This window comes from Xenopus laevis, chromosome 5S (assembly GCF_017654675.1).
Source record: "Xenopus laevis strain J_2021 chromosome 5S, Xenopus_laevis_v10.1, whole genome shotgun sequence".
Lineage (NCBI taxonomy): Eukaryota > Metazoa > Chordata > Amphibia > Anura > Pipidae > Xenopus > Xenopus laevis.
This window is the reverse complement of record NC_054380.1, coordinates 117,038,319-117,051,831: the sequence shown is the minus strand read 5'-3', so window position 1 is coordinate 117,051,831 and position 13,513 is coordinate 117,038,319. Positions and strand designations below refer to the sequence as shown.

At 40.0% G+C, this 13,513-nt stretch overlaps 1 protein-coding gene across 4 annotated transcripts in view; it reads left to right on the top strand.

The window, feature by feature from the left end:
* Positions 1-343: 343 nt before the first annotated feature.
* tfdp2.S (transcription factor Dp-2 S homeolog) overlaps positions 344-13,513 on the top strand; it is a 53,620-nt gene continuing 40,450 nt past the window's right edge. The window contains 1 exon segment of one of the 4 annotated variants that reach the window (NM_001127783.1): positions 344-482. The gene's annotated coding sequence lies outside the window, so the exon portion shown is untranslated. 4 annotated transcript variants of the gene reach the window in all.

The following is a 13,513-nucleotide window of genomic DNA, read 5'->3' as shown; positions in this document are numbered from 1 at the left end:
TCCGTCTAACGTTTTGCCTGTGAATAAACCAAAAACAAACAAAATTACCCAGCAGCCCTCCTTGGCCACTTTATAATCTAGATAATCACCCTTATTTATTTTTATCCTGCTGAAAGACACAATTTATCAAATCACCGCGATCAGCTTCCCTAAACTACAATTCCCAGCATGCTCGGGTAAACTTCTGAGGATTGTTCAGAGCAACAATAGCACTGGGACGTCTGCCGTTTAGAAGCCCCTGACGCAAGGGAAGCAGCCGATGGCTGAGAATTCCTAAACCCCCCTTCAGTGGCTGCCTAGGAGATAACATGGCAATTGTTTTGATTCTGCCTGGCTAGGTCTGATCGCGGATGTGCTCGGGTGGATGAGCTCGACGCTCTGCTGCTCATGCCTGCCTCATTTTCAAGTTTTCAGGCAATGGTAACAAAGAGTGGCTCTAGTAGTGAGCTGAGAATAGTGAGCCAGTCGTTTCCTGTGGTCAGGTAAGTCCCTTGCACAAGGGTCACCCCTAATGTCCTCCCACTTTCCTGATCCCCCCAAGACTGTGATGTGTGCTGATCCCCAGGCTCTCATGGTCCCACACAATGCACTCATTTCCTGCAGCATGCTCTGCTTGGTGGGGGGGGGGAGGGTAGTGTCTGCTGAATTTATTGGATAATATTCCATTTATTTACCTGCTTTTGCACTCTGATTTCTGACCTTATACTCAGCACTGTTGGGGAGCTGTAGGGGATATAACAGTGCGACAGATTTCCAAATGCACAATTGTTTTCAACTTACAGAACAAAGTAGCTCATCCAAGTGCATCTGATTTTATTGTATTAATATATGAATTATATATATATATATATATATATATATATATATATATGTGTGTGCTTGTTTTGCTTAATCACTGTTTGTTTAATTCCATGCTAGGAATAGCAATAGTATATGCATGAAAAATAACTTGATAAATGAAATATATGCCCCACTTGGAGTTCCTATAAATAGATACTGGGCACAGATTTTGAGGGACAATCCTTGCTTCAGTTTGTTGTAGTTAAGCATTGCTATAATATGGGGGCCCACCAACTGTTGTGGAAAATAAAATGCCCTGCGTTCCATGGCAGTCAGAGGCTATAAGGGGGTGCATAGTTTTGTAGTCAAATACCAACATGTTGGTAATTTCTGATCAATGCAACAGTTGAATGGCTACTTGTTGATTTTCTAATGAAGTTTGTAATTGTAATGTGCCTGCTCTTGCAATGCTGGGTTCTGATTATTAGTGTATGCAGTGAGTAGTAGTGTATGCAGTGTGTAGCAGTGAATGCAGTGTGTATGCAATTAGTAGCAGTGTATGCAATGTGTAGTAGTGAACATGTGCAGTTCAAGTGAACAAGGGGAGCCTTGTGTCTGTTTTGGAAGTTCAAGCATCCCTGCTCTCCTGCTTAATTCTACTTTCCTGTGCAGCAGGATAAGGGTGAGTGAGGGATAATGTGCAATGCTATTCTATAAGACCTTTAATGCACAAATTACACAGAAAGAGGGGATGTCGGATACTTTTTTGATGTTAGGGGGCCTTTCTTTATCATAGCCATCCATTTTGCGGTACTTGGTGTAAAACTTTGCCATTGCCAGAGAAGCCATTTGGATGTAACTGGTAGAAAAAGTGTAGGGGGGGTAGGGCCCCCATTGTTCTATAGAGCCAGCTTCCTGGGTCAGACAGCCTCCTGGGGCCACATGCCCGCTCAGTGGGACAGTCACTATGAAAAGCCCTAAGTGTCAGCTGTATGCTAATGAAGGGGAGAGTATTGTCTGTTGCTGCTGCAGGGAGGAGACATTCCTCTGGGCTACCAGATCAGTCCTACTCATATCAGTGATGCTTGCTGGCTGCTCCCAGTGCTGGTTGGGTGAGGCCTGGCCTACATGTGCAGCCTGGGAGAGGGAAGTGCAGCACAGAGTACAATGCTGCAGTGGGATGTCCAGTAATGGTAGGAACAATGTAGCACAGGCTTAGCCACATTGGAAACTGATGGTGCACAACATTGTGTAGGGGTCACTGTGAATATGGCACAAATGTACATCAGGGATATCCAAGCTGCGGCCCTCCAGCTACATCAGTAGGATGATGGGAATGGCTGTTAGCAAGAGGGCCACGTGGGGGAAATCACTTTTGTATCTGCTGAAAAATGTTCATGTTTGTTTCAGAATATAATATGTTACTTGTACTTGTGATGGTGGATGCCAGGGCAAATGGTCCTTTCAGCCCTACCGTTAAACCAGCCATTTGGGTCTTACCAATGTTTTTGAGTGAGCCAGCTATTCTGAAAGCACTCCTTGCATTTGGTAACATGATATTGATATTATGATATTGATATTATGTCTGAAGTTAGCGTGATGCTATGTGGCGTGATAACATTTCTTGAGAGGTTCCTACATTATTGGCCCCAAGCATTTCCTAATTAGTTATTTACACCGAGACCCATATTGAATTAGATGTCGTTAATTTATACAGGCTATGCATGTTAGAGATGGTAACACTATATGGGGCAAATTCACTAAGCGCCGAAGCGCCGAACGCTAGCGTTAATTCGCTAGCGTTTGGCATTTTCGTTACTGCGCAAATTCACTAACGAACGCTGGCTCAGTTTCGCTAGTGTTACTTCGCACCCTTACGCCTGGCGAATTTTCGCTAGCGACGTAACTACGCAAATTCACTAACGCACGCAGTGTACTGAACGCTACCTTTTACGCTAGACTTCCTTCACCACCTCAGACCTGGCGAAGCGCAATAGAGTAGATAGGGATTGTTTCAAAAACAGTCAAAATTTTTTCTAAGTCCCAAAAAACGCTGGCATGTTTTCTACATTATGGGTGATAGGCTGAAAAAGATCGAAAATTTTTTTGGGGCTCCCCTCCTTCCCCCCTACATTTCCTGACTCATGGCAACTTACCTAGACAGTGGGCACATGTGTAGGGCAAAATAAAATTTTTATTTGATTAATTTAAGGTTTTCTAGGCAATTGTAGTGCTGATACGTATTCCTCCATTGAAATTTGAATTTGGCGCCCTATGCAAATTAGCCTTCGCTAGCGTAACTTCGCTTTACTTAGCGAATCAATGCTAGCGCAACTTCGCAACCTTACGCTACCCCTGTGCGCAACTTCGGATTTTAGTGAATTTGCGAAGCGCTGGCGAAGTGCGGCGAAGCGCGGCGAAGTTGCGCCTGGCGAAACTACGAATGTTAGTGAATATGAATCTTAATATTTCCTCTTTTAGCAATACTCACTAAAGTTAGAATGTTTATTCGTCGTAAGGCCCCCAAGCAATACTGATATTATATTGCATGGTGTATTTGCTTTGCTTTCACTTCCTAATTCTTATCAGTTCCCTTTAGCAGAATCCCTCAGACTTTGCATGTGGGATGGTGTGTAATTCTTTGTGACAGAGGAGTTGCAGTTCTGTTACAACTGTAGGATTGGAGGTTTGGCATTGCCAGGGGCATCTCTTCCCTACGTTTGTTCACAAGTTACCATTTAAAAAAAGTTGATTATTCTAGTCCTGTTGCTGTGCTTAGCTGCCAGAAGTAAATGCTTTCATACTATATGTTATGGGTGCTCTTTTATATAGGAGCAGTGTGTATTTTAACTGTATTGTTCCTAGGATTGAAGGTAAAGCTGTTGTTTCCAGGCAATATTCCAGCTCCCTCCACCCCTTGTTTTTTTGTTATAGAGAACGGTAATCAACCGAATGTGCCAGATTGTTTGGGGAAAAAATCAGGATAGTGCACAGGTTGAATGTCCCTTATTGGGACACACAAATGGCTGCCCAGACAGAAGGAACACCACTAGGGGGATTTTTAGCTCACCAGGTCAGGATTTTTTTTTCTTTTTGTGTGTCATAGATTCATTTTTGCTAAATTTACATGGTAAAGTAGTTGAGGCTAAAAATTACATTCAACAGTCATGTTCATGTTGTTTATCTGGTCTTCAATAGTAGCAACAGGTTGGTTAGCTTTTGTTTTTGGGCCTATGGCTTTTTCTTTTAGTCAATAGACCTACAAAGTGTTTACTTACTTCAGGGCACTTTATGCATACAGTAGAAGACTGCATAATAGACCCAGAGCAATTGATGTGCTAATTATATTCAACTGCTGTATTTTATACATATATGTACATGTATTTTATACATAATACACACACCCAATGTACCCTTCAATATCTTTGTAGACAGGGATGATTGAATGATATTTTCATAGACCGTAAAATATAAGCACAAAGTTTATTGCACATAGAACATTCTTTTGCAGGGATTAAACCATAGGAAATCTCCATCTAGTGGTCACAAACAGAAGGCGTCGTTCTGCTGAAATCAATGAAAAGGTGTTAGGCAGAGCAAGCAATATGGCAGCTGCCATTTATATTTATGAATCACTGGTTTCTGAAGAACTGTCTTTATTATATTAACAAAAGTGTTTACATATTTCACAGGGCTGTGCAGTAGAAGAGGATTATCGTTGATTTAATAGATTACACACAAAAACCAATATGTGCTATTGATTAAACGACCAAGGGATATGGATTGATTTAGTATTAGGAGCAGATGCCATTTTGTATCATTCCAGTAGATCGCAGCAATACTGCTGTGAACAGCAGGTTTAGTGGAGATTTGTATGGCAGCGCCCACTTATATAAATAAACCTAAGTGCAAATCAACAAGGCATACACTTAAAATATAAAATATAAATTAGCAGGGCTGAGCGGATTGTAATTCTTCAAAACAAGAACCTTTCAATTCTATGTGTTTCCCATAGTTCTCATTATAGGAAGATGTGGGAGATGAATAGACACAATATGGATGCCATTGTTTTAATTTTCATTACAAAACAGTCAAAATGCCTTTGTGTCATTAGCCCAAATCATACTAAATGCAATAGTTTTTTTTTCAGTTTAATTAGGTAGTGTTATAAAATGAACAATATTTGCTACATGTCTTTTTACCTATAGCAACCAAGCAGGTATAATAGAAACAGCAATTTAAAAGCAAACTATAGATTGCTATTGGTTATTGGACCTGGGCAGACTATTCCTTTAATTAAACATGGGGCAAGAGTTTTACAATATTAGATGCAGTGCCAATGTTTTCTCCCTTTTAAAGGAGAATGAACACAGCGGAGGCATTTTATTGCCAATAGATTTAACTGCAATAGTGCAAGCTAGAATGTTATATTTATTCTGTTTTACCATACCTGAGTACAAAGCTCTAGAAGCTCTCTGTTTGTTTAGGATAGCAGCTGCAGTATTAGCTTGATGTGACATCACTTCCTGCCAGATTCTCTCTCCATGCTCACTTATAGCTCTGGGCTCAGATTACATCAGAGAAGTGGGAGGGGGAGAGGAGCAAACTGAGCATGCTCAAGCCCTAGCCCTGGAGGTTAAAGATGAAAACAGGAAGTCTGATACAGAAGCCCATGTGTACACAATAGAAGGAAATAAATGCAGTGTTTCTTTTGACATAGCACTCAGAGTAGCATTACTTTGAGGGTTTACTGGTATATTTAGGTGGACCTTTCTGATAAGGTTTACTTAGTTTTAACCTTTCCTTCTCCTATGGTGGCCATATATGGGCAGATTTAAGCTGCCGATTCGAGTTCCTTAAGACCATTCCTATATTTGCATTGTGTTGCCCTGCCTTTGGTGGTTATATCTGAAGAAAGATCTGCTCTTTGGCTATATGTGGATATTGTAGTGTATGGCCACCTTTATTCAATACAAAAACACGGGTAGTGAAAGTTAAACGGAGCTCACCCCTTCCTTGTAGCGTGTTGGCCGCAGCTCTCGCGATACTTCGGCAACTCCAAGCCGGCATCTGTAAGGCAATTCCTGTGTATCGATGTTCATCGCTGGCCCATCCACATCAAGATACGCTACACTTGTACTTTGAGAAAGCGGCTTTATTCAAATTGCAGAAGTGATAACAGGCAGTGGGTAAGTGGTACGAACTAACGCGTTTCGTGCCCTTTCTATTGGCACTTCATCGGCACTCTGATGAAGTGCCAATAGAAAGGGCACGAAACGCGTTAGTTCGTACCACTTACCCACTGCCTGTTATCACTTCTGCAATTTGAATAAAGCCGCTTTCTCAAAGTACAAGTGTAGCGTATCTTGATGTGGATGGGCCAGCGCTGAACAGCGATACACAGGAATTGCCTTATGGCCACCTTTATCCCTTGTTCTGTGCAGCCATTATTTCTAAAGCTGGCCAAATGTTGATCCCACCAAACATGAGGTGGACAATATCGGGCTGATCCGATTGTTTGACTCTTGTGTGAGGCCACCTTTACACAGATACAACAGAACACTGATTTTAATCCTTTGATTTTGTTTCCCCTTAAAGGAACAGTAACATCAAAAAATGAAAATGTTTTAAAAGTAATAAAAATATAATGCAGTAAAACTACTGTTTGCTTCAGAAAAACTACTATTTATATAAATAAGCTGCTGTATAGCCATGGAGGTAGCCATTCAAAGGAGAAAAAGCTTAGGTTATACAGCAGATAAGCTCTGTAGAACATAATAGTGTTATCTGTTATCCACTATTTAACCTGTGCCATATAGCCTTCCGCCATTTCTAAACAGCGGCTTGTTTATATGAAATATAGTATATATAGTTCATTAGTATATAATATATATAGTTTCACCAGTGCAGGGCAACATTACATGACATTTTCATTACTTTAAAACACTTTCATTTTTTTGGTGTTACTGTTCCTTTAATTGATGCCATTGTGTCATAGTCCCTTTCAGGCAAGCTGTGTGTTTTTTTTTTCTTTCCTGCATTTAATAGTTTCCCATAATTTACACCATTTTAATGTGACTCTCTGGGAAAAATAAAATCAGGGTTCTGCTGTAGTAGTCGTAACAAACTGGCAAATCACTTGAGAGACTTTCTGACTCCCCTGTGTGGGTATAAAGAATCATCTGCTGCATGTGAGCTCTGGAGCAGCTTCAGGAACCTCTGCATTTTTTTGTTAGGCTATATTGTTCGAAATCAAACTATGTAAATATGTGTAAAAATATGAAGGGCCTATGATGTTGGAAAATAGGTGCCTGACTTTTCAAGCTTAAACCAGTAGTGCTGTTGGAAATTGTGTTGTATAAACTCATAAAAAAAATGTTTCATGTAGGTAAAAAAAGCTACTAGTTACATGTCTTAACTGCCTTCCATGAAAGAAGCTTCAAGAGCCACAATCTTCGTGGCCTGTTGCAGAGCAGCAGCCCCCCATCAAATATTTACTGTTGGACATCAGGTAGAACTGGCCTGTGGTGATGGCACATATACATCACCTGCACATCAGTCAAAGTGGTGGCCATGCTGAGAGTAGAACATTTAGCACTCTGTTGTGCTCAGTCACTACTTGTAGTTCCTTGCCATGTCCTTAAAGTATTCTGTTGATGTTTTTGATGTTGTTTTTATTTCTAAATTACAATGTTTACACTGCAAATAATTCACACTACAATATAAAATGTAATTCCTGAACCAGCAAGTGTATTTTTTTTAATTTATAATATTGGTGTGTAGGCAGCCATCTCAGGTCATTTTGCCTGGCCATGTGCTTTCAGAAAGAGCCAGCACTTTAGGATGGAACTGCTTTCTGGCAGGCTGTTGTTTCTCATACTAATGTAACTGAATGTGTGGCCGTAGAACCTGGATTTTACTATTGAGTGCTGTTCTTAGATCTACCTTGGAGCTGTTATCTTGTGTTAGGGAGCTGTTATCTGGTTACCTTCCTATTGTTCTATTGTTAGGGGGGGTTGATATCACTCCAACTTGCAGTGCAGCAGTAAAGAGTGACTGAAGTTTATCAGAGCACAAGTCACATGACTGGGGGCAGCTGGGAAACTGACAATGTCTAGCCTCATGTCGGATTTCAAAATTAAATATAAAAAAAATCTGTTTGCTCTTTTGAGACACATATTACAGTGCAGAAGTCTGCTGGACCAGGGTGTATTTTGAAAAAAAAACATGTTTTTCCTTTAACATGAACAATATTGTGTGGCTGAGGTAAGGCAGGAAATTTGTCACAATCCTAGCAATATCTATTGATGACTGCTGTGGGGGGGGCTTTGCTTTTTAATGTTCACAATTGTCTAAATCGGAACAGAAGCAATAAGGCAGGTTGAATGGATATATTAATAGGGAAACATTTAATGTTTACAAGTAAAGTTTATATTTTCTTTAGGAATTCCTAGCTCATTTTGTACCCAGAACATTGCTTGTCTGTTTGTCTGATTACATCTGTGATCACAGGGCTCGTGTGGTGCTCCCCGCTGCAAAGGCCCAATAATAAGGCGTTTGTGTATGGTGGCAGATGTGGATTGTGAGGCTGAAGGTCATTTTGTGAAGGGAATGAGTCAAGCCTCTGACTCCCCAGCTGTTGCTGAAATCTTGCTCCCAGCATGCCCTGCTGCGTGCCGTTGCTGCTGTGCAACAGCCGGGGAGCTGCTGGAGAATGTTCTGCTGCATATGCTGGGTGTCTTCAGCCTGCAGGAAACTTTGTATTGCTCATTTCCTTTCAGGCAATCGTGTGTGTCTTTAATGAATGCCTCCCGCAGTGCCAAGACTTGCCACCTGCCCCGTGTTTTCCCGGCCTAGCTGGTCAAGATGATAGATAGCTGGTGCCAGTGTCAGAGACATAACAAAGGTAGGAAGGCTGGCATGTTTTCCCAGAAAAGATGGTAAACCTGGCAGTGCCTGGTTCCATTGTCACCTACTTTTGCTGAAGCGAAAGTAGGGTACTTTGTCAGTCTGTAAATTATTTTTTCCATACCACGGAGCGGGACCCTAAATGATCATTTTGTGTAGTGTGGTCAAATGATGTTGCCTTTCATCTATTCTCCAGTTCTCAGGGGTGCAGACTTGAGAGTTTTATAGCATTGGCTTGATTGGTCCACTCTTACGTCACACAGAGGGAAGTGGCGAATAAAAAACTTGACATTAGTGGCTCCAGACATCTTTCTTTTTTTAAAATGGATAAAAACATGGTTCAAAACTGGTTACCCAAAGTTATAAATCAATGGCTGCCGATCCAGCCATCATAATCTATTGTTTGGGTTCAGGTGTACCTTACTGTTTTATTACAGGTATGACTGGGACCTGTTATCTACAATTCTTTGGATCAGGGGTTTTCCAGATAATGGATGTTTCTGTAATTTGAAGTCTGCTAGAAAATCATGTAAATTTCAAATAAACTCAATAGGCTGGTTTTGCTTCCAATTAGGAACAATTTGGCTCTAGTACAAGGTACTGTTTTATTATTACAGAGAAAGAGGGCATCATTTTAAAAATGTTTAATTATTTGGATATAATGAAGTCTGTGTAAGATGGCCTTTCCGTAATTTGGGGCTTTCTGGATAACGGGTTTCCGGATAATTGATCACATACCTGTATAAAGGTGGCCATACACTGTAAATCTCGCTTGTTTGGTGAAGTTGCTAAACAAGCTAATCTTTCCCCCAACAGGCCCACCTAGGGTCCCCAGGGCCAAACAATTGCATTACAATGAAGGGGATATGAAAAGTCGCAGCAACGACCGCATCAATGAGCCAATGGTGTCCTAGATCTGATAGAAAAATCAAGCTTGCCCGTTTGAGATCTGGACGATTTTTGGCCAGGTATTGATCAAGGAGGTTTGTCGGAGGGCCCCATACACGTGCATATTAGCTGCTGAATTGGTCTAAAGTATCTGATTTGACAGCTTAAATCTGCCCCTTTATGTCCAGTGGCAGCTAAAACTTTATTTTCAGGTATTGGTACGATTTCCATTTTTCTCCCATATACTTAAGGTATAGAAATCCAAACCCCAGGTCCTGAACATTTTGGAAAACAGGTTATATATATATATATATATATATATATATATATATATATATATATATATATATATATATATATATATATATATATATATATATATATATATATATATATATATATATATATATATATATATATATATATATATATATATATATATATATATATACCAACACATTATACAAACAGAATAAAAACTAGACAAATTATACCCCATAGTTCATATATCATTCTGATGACTATTCCTAATGCAAACAAATGCTAAAAACAAGACACATTATAACTTTGTATCCTCTATATCAAATTACTCAAAATTCATGTGACCTAAGCGATGAATGTTACAAGTGTATCAATCACTTGAGAAAGTATTTATCACAATGTGTCAAACTCCCATAATTTAAATTGCCTGTTAAAACTTAAAATAAATACACAATTTTTATTGGGAGGTTCTATATTCCCACTATCAACGCCTCAAATCCCTCACTAAACTTAACCCATATTAATATACTGACGTTCCCATTGGTCTAATCCTTTTGCGGCACTCCATTATGATGTATGTATTCATCGTGAGATGTTTAATTAGTGATTGTCTGCGATGCTGATCATGTGACATCGTATCAGCTGCTGTTTCCCGCCAGTATGTAAATTTAAGGTAGTTCTGTGATCAATTTGGCACTTTGAGAAAGGCCTTGGGGTAGGCCAAAACATTGGTCTTCTGCAACAAATAAAAAGATTTTTTATAAATTATAAGACCTGAAAGTGTGGATTTTTTGCAGTGAATGGAGACAATTTTTTGACCCTGCACCCAGACATATTTATTATCTTTATCAAGAGTGTCGGCAACTTGTGGAATTACTGTATATATATTTGAGGGGTCCCCAAATGTTTTTTCAGTATACTGATTAGACTCATTTTCCATTTATATAAGCAGCTCCACTATACTGAAAGCAAACCCAACTTGACAAAACTCCCATTATAACTTATAGCTGATATTCTATTACCTTAAAAATTAAAGGGCCATTCTGTTAACTTTCTTGGCTTCTGTTAGGCCTGTGTGTGTACAGGGTACTACAACTGTAAATCATACTGCAGATGAAGCATTGGCAGTGCTTTATTAATGGGCAGAATGACAGCATTCTTCTGTGGGTTTGTACCTCTTTTACACAGAGTTTCAGCACTGTCAGCAATGTGCTCGCTTATCCAAGGTGGGTCATTTCGGCATGCTAGATTAGCAAATGTCATAGTCACTGAGGTTTGTTTAGTGACGATACAAAAAAGTCAACAAACTATTATGAATGGTCACAGACTCTATCCCCCACTGAAACTATGTCACCACCAGGAACGTGACCTAAGTAACCTGTCTTTAACAGGAAACAGTTTCTTGGGACTTGCTCCAACTTGAAAAATATAATATATAAAATATGAAAAAATATCAATGCTGATAATAATAATATTGGCCTGTAGAGCTCTTATGCCACACAGGAGCAGGTATTGCATTTATTTACCTGTTTTTAATTTTTTACTATTTTGTTACCCTTAGGCGAGAAACAAGTCGTTATATCCTTCGGTTTCTCAGGGGCCAAATATTAGCTTGGTAGTTGTTGGGCAGGTGTTTAGTGGGTTTGAATTGTTCTGTCTGCAGCTCTGTATCAGTGTGTGCATTTATATTCCAAACTTATATTTTTGTATTTCTCTATAGCAGTGGTTGTCAGACTTTTTCAGTTCAAGTTCAGGGCACCCTCATAGTCCAAAAAGCTTAGAAAATATTCCCGAACCTTGCCCTAAATGTCCTTCAGGCTATGAGCCCTGCCACTGCTCCAAGCTCGCTAGGGGAACCAGACCCACAATTTGGGGACCACTAAGCCATGCTCTCTCTAATATGCCAGTTGCATCCCCGGGTCCTCCTACAAAAATGATATATTTTATGTGGATTCTATTGCTCTGAATTATAGGCTTCCAAACTGTAAGGCTTGTCCCCTATGACGTTAAAAGTAGGGTATCCAGGCCATTTGGTTGGGATTTGGGTTTATTTGCTCTCCTAAATATATTTGGCTCTATAATGCCTATACTGTTATGAAAAAAAGATATCCTCAATTTAAAACCTTGTTAAGAAGTAGTGGTGTTGGAGTGTGTTTACCTTATACTGGACTACAAGGTGTGTGGGGGGGGGGGGGATGCTACAGCTTAGAAATAACTGGGTGGCTTATTGTCATAAGCAAGACTACAATTATTGCTTTAGGGATCCCCAACCTTTTTTTTACCCATGAGCCACATTTAACTGTAGAAAGCATTGGGGAGCAACACAAGCATGAAAAAAGCTCATAGGGAGTGCCAAATAAGGGCATTAAATGGATATTTGGTAGCACCATGCGGATTGACAGCCTACAAAAGACTCTTTTGGCAGTGCACTTGGTTTTTGTGCCTTAAAAACTTGCCTACAAGCCTAGAATGCCCCTGGGAGCATCAAATAGGTCGGTAAGCAACATGTTCCTCACAAGCCACTGGTTGGGGTTACTACTTTAGAATAGGAAGATCCAGTGCCATACCTGTTGAATTCATTTTAAGGTGTTATGTAATTAACAAGGAAATGCGTTCAACTAAAGACAAAGAGCTTGGCTAAAGATAATGTATTCTATTAGGGTAATGCACTGCCTTTGGGAACGTGATGTATTTAATTTTTGTTTTGTTGCATGCCACATGCTTCTTCAACCTGATGGGACTTTCTTTCCTATTAGACAGAAGCACAACTTGCCATGCAGTGTGCCCATTTTCCATCTCCTTGTGGCATGACATTTGTCCCTTATCATTGCCCATCTATTTTTCATACCCTTTAGCCACTGCATATTTTCTGTGGCATATGGTGTTCTGCACTCCATGTTTTATTTTCATGCCAGAAAAGTGAAACTGGTAGCTCCTTCCCCATCCCTGTATTCATTTACTTGTGGTTGGAGGAGTTTTACTGACATTCGAGCCAGAGACAAGACCACAATAAGAAAACTGCCCTGAGCCCGTGGCAGTGGGAATTGGGCAGTGCCATGTATGGCTTCTAGTTGACAACAATGGGAATTGCTGCAAAGTTTCCTGAGCTTGTGACAATTACTCAAAAATAGTCCTCTCACCTCCCTTAGCATAATCAATTGTCGTGTTTATATGGGTTCCAGATATCGTGTTATTACCTAAAAGGAGAACCCTAAAAATTAACATATTTTATATACTGAACTTGTTGCACCAGCCTAAAGTTTCAGCATCTTAATATCAACAATGATACAGGAGTTCAAGCTTGTCACAGTGGGTCACCATCTTGGAAAGTGTCTGTGACACTCACATGCTCAGTGGGCTCAGAGCAGATTTTGAGAAACTAAGCTTAGGGGTTGTCGCAAATTATCAAGCAGAAAATGAGGTTGTCCTGTAATATAAGCTGATGCTATAAGGCTGATTATTAAATAATGATGCTAGTTGCACTGGTTTTTGTGCTGCCATGTAGTAATTATCTGTATTGATTACTAATTAGCCTTATATTGTGACATTTATATTCTATATGTACTGTATCTTGTGAGCACAACACAGAGTATGTGCAGAAAAGAAGATGGGGAGCTACTGGGGCATCTTTGAAAACACATCTTCCCTGCTAAATGGCTGGGGTTGCATTTGGCTG